An 8,833-nucleotide genomic window follows, 5' to 3' on the forward strand; every position below is an offset into this window, starting at 1 on the left:
GACAAAGACTTTAGGGTGTTGCCTTGGCCTCCATATTCCCCAGAACTCAATGTGATCAAGTGTCTGTGAGATGTGCTAGAAAAATGTGTCTGATTCACAGAGGCTCCACTTCATAACTTACATGACTTAAAGGATCTGTTTCTAACATCTTGATGCCAGATACCAGAGGACACCTTCAGAGGTCTTTTGGAGTTAATGCATCGACAGGTCAGAGCTGTTTTGGCGGCATGAAGGGGACCTCCACAATATTAGGCAGGTGGATTTAATGTTATGGCTGATTGGTGTACATTGCAATCTTAAAGAGGACAAAACATGCATATTTTCAGGTCTATATTTTATTATTCTGGGACTAAATTGATATGGGTTAAGGTTTGCATGACTTTCAGAACAAGCAGCAAGTACCACAGCTTGAGGTTGAAGCCAATGCTAGTACTGTACCTCTGTTGGCTGGAAGTACCCCAATTGACTCCAACTGACTCGTATTCAAAAAGCATCAACTTCCCTCTAGAAATATTATATCTGCCTTTTTTCAGTGAGACGTTATGGTGTCAATCACTTAATTTGGGCCCTTTCATAAGTGTGATGGTGGTCATTTTGGAAATTATTGTTTCTTTAACAAGATTTGAAGACTTGTAGTAGGCACTGATGTCTGCTGAGTGGAAATCATCTGTAATTAACAGTTGCTCACCTGTGTCTCTCCCCAGCTCTGGGACTGGCACTGAGTCAGACTATTGTTTACTGTCAGGACTATTTTTGGTAAGATGTTACTTGATTATGATACCTGCCCTGTCAGCACAGTTTAGGTGAAGTAGTTAACGTTAGTCCAAGTGTCCAACAATGTGTTAACTTCAGTCCGAGGGTTAGGGTTAGGCAAAACTCCGTAATCTGTCCTTGGAAATTCCTAGCTCCAAATGAAAAGGATGGTGCCGACCATACGCAGCACCTCTGGGTTTCAAACTGGTTCCAATGCAAATCATTGGGTAATGTCTCATCTTGCTAGGTCCATCTTTCTTTCTATACAGTCTATAGGTCAGAACCAATGCTGCAAGATAATTATTGTTCACAATATAAAGTTTCGGTTGTTTCAGAATTTATAATGTAGATAGTAAGGAATCATATCTTTGGATTCAAACCTCTTCTGGTGGTTGTTTTGGTGTATAATTAAACATATCCACTGAGGCTGTCCTCATAAGAAAAAGATCAGTAGTCTATGCATCGAGCTCCAAAAAAAACATTCAAATGAAAGAATCCTAATGGCCATGTGAACTTAGTTATCATTGTACCCATGATAATGACAGTACTTATTTTAAGTTAAGTAACCCTGATAGGTTGTTGATAGGAACAGAAAATAGACCAGACAATTCTTGTCATGTCACTCTGGACCATCAGTGTATTTTGTCATTTAATTTGGACTTATTGGAGACACTATAGCCCATGAGGGTAATCAGTGCTTTTTCCTGTTGCTTTAGCAGCATTCACACATACAGTAAAAAACAGAACACTTCCATCAGTGCAGATCAGTACCATGTGAACAATTCATAACCATTTTTACAGAAACGTATATAAAACGTTTTAATTGATCTCTTCAATTTCATTTTTGGAATTATTAAAAGAAAAAAACAAATAAATCTACGAACAAATGTAATTCACACTTTCAACAGACCACTAAATAGCAGTTATAGTCTGTCTGCATGTTGCGGTATGCTGTTGCATAAGGGGCTGTTTTTCAGTGTGGGTTTCCTGTGAGCCTTACTCATTTCAGGGGTGACATGATGGATGAGGGTAACTTCACTGTTAACCCTTTATGATCTGTTAACATCTTTGAATCTGCAAACCAGTTTGTAATAAATAAGAAGGACGAAGTATCCCTATACTTAACAGAATAGAGAAGATAAATCCCACCCAAAGATGTTTCATCAGATCTCTCCTGTCTACTCTATATTAATCAAACTATATCAAGCTTTTTCACTTAACGGAAAAATAAAGGTAACATGTAATCAAAGTGAGGATATGGTAAACGTGACCACTTATGAACTGAGAGCCTGTAGAAGGAGTTTTTAAACTTTAAATCATGAAATATATTTCAGTAGAGCTCCAGAGTATAAATATAGACCTGGAAAATTGCATAAGAAAGTAAATCACATCTAACAATCTGCTTCAGGTGTCAAAAGTCAAGTTTTAATTGTTTGAAATCAAGTGTCTCTTTGACTAAAACAAAAACAAGCTAGAACAGTACAGTTGATAAAACGTTGAAAAAACATATTTTGATACTATAGTTCCATATTGACTTACAGTTACAGTTACAGTTGCTTAACTTTATCAAAGCATGAGAGCTAAAATAACACAATGGCTTATGAACACCTCTTCTCATTCATTTATAATGTCAACTTGTACGGCCCTTCACACCCTAGAAGTATTGATGGCAGAATAAGTGCTGAACTCAGAAGTCTGGATTTTCTTTTTCTTTGGTCTCTGTGACGCCTGACGAATTTCCAGTGCAGCATAACACACATCTTCATCCTGAAATTTGACATTTGTAATTTAGAATCATGAACATGTACTACAGAGACCTACTACTTTGATCTTATATGATTCACTATTAAACACCCATTGTAGCCAGAATCAGAGATCAGTGTTGTTAGTGTAAAACATCATATACATGCAAAAGTGCAAAGATCTCTGTAGAACTGACAGATGCAAACCAAACATTTCTAATTGCAATAGTTTAACTTATTGGGGCAAATGTCTTTCTCACTGTATTAATGATTAGTAATTATTAGGCATCATGAATAATTGCTTCATTATATTTAGCTGTGCCAGTGAGTCAGTATGCACAATACCAAGGTCCCAGCATTCAAACACAAAATGAAATGCAGTCATCATTAGTTTAATTAGATAACATATTTGATCTGAGACAGGATTTATACCTGTGTGACAAGGGAAAATGTTCAGCATGATAAAGTCACATACTATTGAAGAGTGATTCAAGATTATATTGTAAATTACCAGATTTCCTGTTATTCCTCTGGTGTCAGGTCTTTGTCGATCCACTTGAGGTTCTTTGCCTGCAGACATGAATATATTATCATCGCACCATGAAAGTTAACCTCACAAAATACCTTAACTTGTATTAACTATTGTATCTAAAGCCAGTTATGTGGTAAAACAAGTCTTTATATACAATTTGGACAATATCTCTGGTTAAGCTATAAACATTTAATGAAGTAGTCATCAAAGTAAAGTTATGAACTGAGGATAGAAGGAAAAAATGGATACAAGTGACAGACTGTACAGTAGGTACCTGTTTTTTGGCAGAGCTTGTAAACCAAAAGAGAGAAGAGGAGAGAGGAGAGAACAGCCAGAGATGGACAGAGAGAGAGCAGCAGTGTCCAGCACACACCTCAGTCTTGACCATGAAACACACAAGGAGTCTCCCCCAGCCCCAACAGCCCAACATGAGGAGTCTCCCCCAGCCCCAACAGCCCAACATGAGGATTCTTCCCCAGCCCCAACAGCCCAACAGGAGGAGTCTCCCCCAGCCCCAACAGCCCAACAGGAGGAGTCTTCCCCAGCCCCAACAGCCCAACATGAGGAGTCTCCCCCAGCCCCAACAGCCCAACAAGTGGAGTCTCCCCCAGCCCCACCAGGATACTCCCAACTTTCACCCACCAGGACCCCATCCAGCCTTTAATTCTCTCCACTCAGTCCGGACTCCCCACTTCTGGGTTTCACCGACAGGATGAATGACCTTGTCACGGCAGGAATCCAACTCACACCACGCCCAAATCCCATTTTTTCTCCCTTCAACCTCCCTCCTCGTCCAGCCCCTCGCATTCCACCACGCTGGAAAACACCATCACCCAAAAGTCACAGAGCCCCCCCCACCTCCTTTGAATCATATCATCTGTGAGTCTGACTGATATGTGCCGGGTCCAGGCTGCAATACTGATACCAATAATGTTCTCCCCCAGGAAAAGTCAGGGCCCTATGGAGTTCAGGTAGCCTTCTCAATCCCTGTGTTGACAGGTAACAGAAGAATAGTTAAACTGGTGAGAAAAAAGGGTTCAATTAAATCTGCCAATTTATTAAGTATAGCATGTCAACCTCGAAATATACCAGTGTCTCCTGCTATCTCCACAAGGTTAGCTCTACTCAATATCAGATCACTAGTCAACAAATCACTGTTAGTTAATGACGTCATTATGACCTATGATCTAGATTTTTTACTTCTTAGTGAAACATAGCTGACTGAATCTAGCTGTTGTGCTATTCTCAATGAGGCAGCACCAACAAATTTGAGTTTTATGAACAAGTGCCGAACTGGTAAGAAAGGCGGGGGAGTTGCTGCCATCTTTAAATCTGTATTTCAATGCAGGGAAATTACATTAGGTGATTTTAGCTCTTTTGAATATCTCTGTTTTTTTATTAAAAGGTGATCCAAAAGTTATTTTTTTAATCATTTAAGATTAAAAATTAAAATTGCTCCAAGATACTCAGGAAAATTCATTGATGAGTTTGCTGAACTGCTGTCAGTTATCTGCACTGACTACAACTTTTTTATCATAACAGGGGATTTTAACATTCACATAGACAATAACATGGACAGTAATGCCAAAGAACTCTCTGCTCTACTTGACACTTTTGGCCTCTTACAACATGTGAAAGGGCCCACACACACTCGAGGCCACACTCTGGATCTGGATCTCTAAAGGTGTTGACATTTCTTCTGTTGATGTTAAGGACTTGGCTCTTTCTGATCATTTCTGTGTGTTCTTTGACTTACAGATCATTCCAAATGTTCAGTTAACCTCTGTGTCTGTTAGGAGAAGGTACATAAATGATAATACCAGTGCAAAGTTTATGGAGGCTATAGCTATGTCACCAACTTTGAGTGCAGAGTCAGTTGATGAACTCCTGGATAATTTTAACTGGAAAATCTCAAATGTCATGGATGCTGTTGCACCTATTAAAACTAAAACTAAGACGACCTTGATCAGAAAGAAAACACCATGGAGGAACACTATGATGATAAAGGCTTTGAGGACAGAATGCAGAAAAGCAGAGCGTAAGTGCATAAAAAGTAAACTTCAAATTCACCTTGACCTCTACAAACAAAGTCTTTGTCATTTTAACTATGAGTTACTCAAAGCTATACAGCGACACTTTTCTGAAATCATTAATAAGAACATCAACAACACTCGCACTCTGTTTGCTATGGTTGATAAGCTTACAACCCCCCCTAAACAGATAGCTCCAGAACTCCTTTCCACAGATAAATGCAATGAATTTGCTTGCTTTTTCAGTGAAAAAATCCAGTCCATCAGGTTAAATATCAACACAAATCAACAAAACAATAAAAAGACGCAATCCCTAAGACCTCCCAGGAATAACTCATCTGCGATGTCAGAATTTAGAAAACCATAGAGGAAAAAAACCATAGAGGAAACAGTTCAGCATCTAAAACCATCAACATGCTGTCTTGACAAAATACCATCAGACTTTTTTAAAACTATTGTGAACTCTGTCCAAACAGATTTGCGACAAATAATAAATAGCTCACTTCAATCAGGCACATTTCCTAAACCCCTAAAAGTAGCTGCCATTAAGCCACTCTTAAAAAAGAGAACTCTGGATGCTTCCATGTTAACCAACTACAGACCTATCTCAAATCTTCCTTTTATAGCCAAGATCATTGAGAAAGTGATTTTTAATCAACTCAGCAATTTCTTGAACTCCAGTGGCCTTTTTGACAAATTTCAATCAGGCTTCCGACCTCACCACAGTACAGAAACAGCTCTTATTAGAGTGTTAAATGACATAAGGTTAAACACTGACTCAGGCAAGGTGTCAGTTCTGGTCCTGTTGGATCTCAGTGCTGCGTTTGACACTGTGGATCACAGTATACTGTTGAACAGGTTGGAAACTTGGGCAGGACTCAGTGGAACAGTCCTAGAATGGTTCAGGTCCTACTTGGAGGAGCGGAGTTATTTTGTGACCATTGGAAGTTATGAATCCGATCGAGTGGCTATGACATGTGGAGTTCCTCAGGGGTCAGTTCTTGGACCCCTTCTGTTCAGTCTATATATGCTGCCTTTGGGTCAAATTCTGCAGAACTCTAATGTAGACTATCACAGTTATGCAGATGACACGCAGATATACCTAGCACTGTCCCCGGATGACTACAGTCCAATACAGTCATTGTGTCACTGTTTAGAGCAAGTAACAAATTGGATGAACCAACATTTCCTTCAATTAAATCAGGACAAAACTGAAGTAATTGTTTTTGGCAATAAAAAAACCTTGGCGTGCTGATAGACTCAGATCTGACCTTCAGCAGTCATATCAAATCAATCACCAAAACAGCCTTCTATCAGCTTAAGAACATATCCAGAGTGAAGGGTTTTATGTCTCAAAGAGACCAGGAGAAGTTGATCCATGCTTTCATCTCCAGTAGACTCGACTACTGTAACGGTCTTCTGACTGGACAAAAAAGCATTAAACAACTGCAGCTCATTCAGAACGCTGCAGCTCGAGTTTTGACCAGAACAAAGAGATCAGAGCACATTACTCCAGTTCTAAAGTCTTTACACTGGCTCAAAGTCAGCTATAGAATAGATTTTAAAGTTATGCTACTGGTCTACAAATCACTGAATGGTTTAGGTCCAGAATACATGAATGACATGTTAGTAGAATATAAACCCAGTAGGGCTCTGAGATCTACTGACTCAGGTCAGATAGTGGAGCCCAGAGTTCAGACTAAACATGGTGAAGCAGCTTTTAGCTGTTATGCTGCACACAACTGGAACAAACTACCAGCAGAACTGAAATCAGCCCCAACTGTGAATATTTTTAAATCCAGGTTAAAAACACTTCTCTTCTCCTGTGCTTATGATTGAGCTCTTTTAAAGCACTTTACATTTTAATCTAAAGCAAATCACTATTTTATGCTGCAATCTTATTTTTAATGCTCTTTATAGTATTTTATTTCTCTCTCTTTCTATGTTTCTGTACTTTGTTTTTATTATAAGTGTGTGTGTGTGTGTGTGTGTGTGGGGGGGGGGGGGGGTATGTATGTGTTTACTATGATTGGGTTTTATTTTTATTTCTCAAATTCCATGTTTTTTTCAATTTTTTCTGTTAAATGTTTGTTTTATGTAAAGCACATTGAGTTGCCACTGTGTATGAAATGCGCTATATAAATAAAACTGCCTTGCCTTGCCTTGCCTTGTTGGATCAGGTGAAGGGTTGAGGTTGTGTAATCTGGCTCACTGGAGACTGAATCAAACACAAATGAGTGAATGTTTGTTATTCCAATTTTAAAGATATGTGATGGAAATTACAACTGTTTATGTTTAATTTACCTGCACAAACTTGTAATTTATATTGTGCATGTGTGTTATTTGTACCAATACTCCAGCAACCAAGAACAAGTTTATACCAATATTAAAATGAGATTGTTGTTTTTTTAATGAAATTGCAGGACTTTGTGGCAAACTGTTTAATTGGGCAACAATGACTTGATGCTGCATTTCCATTATGTGCTACTCAGTGTTCTTGATGTAATATCTACCCAGTCTGGTTGATGGACCTTCCACTTTGGCTCTTTAAGAATGTTTTGAAATAAACAAATAATCATTATTATTTTTACTCCAGAAAATAATGCAGTTTATGACCTTTTTCCTTGTACCAAACTGCTTTCTGAAACTTTAAATCAACCATTTCTCAATTCTGTCTTAAAACAGTAGTCAGGTGCAGAAATTATCATCCTGTTCATACTGACCATCAGAAGAATCCTTCAAATGTACTTGAATATACGCACAATGTATGTGATGTGACCCAAAATCTACAAATTTCCACTTTGGTCCAACTCAGAATTTAGACATCAACATCTAAAATCATTCTAATTTCGGTAATGTCTTGAATTATGATTTAATATCAACAGTAAGTGCAACTTGGATCTTTTTCTGTATCCGAGCCTGTTATCTGTAAATGGAAAATCATCTGAAAACTTACTCTGCAGTAAAATAAATATAGAAAATATTGTGTTTATATTCATGATGGCTCAAAACCCTTCAGATCCAAGAGGTCTCTGATTTGGCAGAAATCCTTGGTAACAATTAATCAGTATTTTCTTCCAGATTGTCAGTTATTTTACTCTCCGGTGAATGATGATTAAGTTAATATATTTTGTATGTGAACTGTGACATCATGAATCTGAATAATCTACTTTTTATTTTTAAATGTCCACATTAATGTAAACCTACATTTTATTCCTGTGTGGTGATGAGTTGGTCAAATGGTGGTTAAATTTACTCTGCAGAATATTCACACATATAAAGAAGTCAGATGAGACTACTTACTGAGTACGATCCTTGTGGCATTTCCATAAGTGTAAACAGCTCTGGAAGAAATGTTTTCCTTATCCTCCACCTTGGTCTATTCAGTTCCACAGTAGTAAAGGCCCTCATCTGAATCAGTGATGTTCTTGATCAGCAGGTCATAGGATTCAGTGGATTGGTTCTTCACCAAATGAAAATGAGGGAATGGATTCATAATGGCAGTATGGTCTTTGTTAATAGCATCTCCTTTGTCATATTTTGTTCTCAGAACAAGGTTCTCATGAGAACAGTTCCTGTACCACACAATGAATATTCCTGTTGATGGTTTGCAGTCACAGTACAGAGTGACGTTTTGTCCTGGTCTGACTGTAACCTTCAACACTGATCCAGAGATCCCATCATGACTGCATGAAACAACTCCTGGAATAAAAAACACACCAGTTAAAGCAGGTTTATAAAAGATACAGGTTACTGTGTGAGTTAATTCTGAAAAT

Source organism: Scomber scombrus, chromosome 2, assembly GCF_963691925.1.
Source record: "Scomber scombrus chromosome 2, fScoSco1.1, whole genome shotgun sequence".
Taxonomy (NCBI): Eukaryota; Metazoa; Chordata; class Actinopteri; order Scombriformes; family Scombridae; genus Scomber; species Scomber scombrus.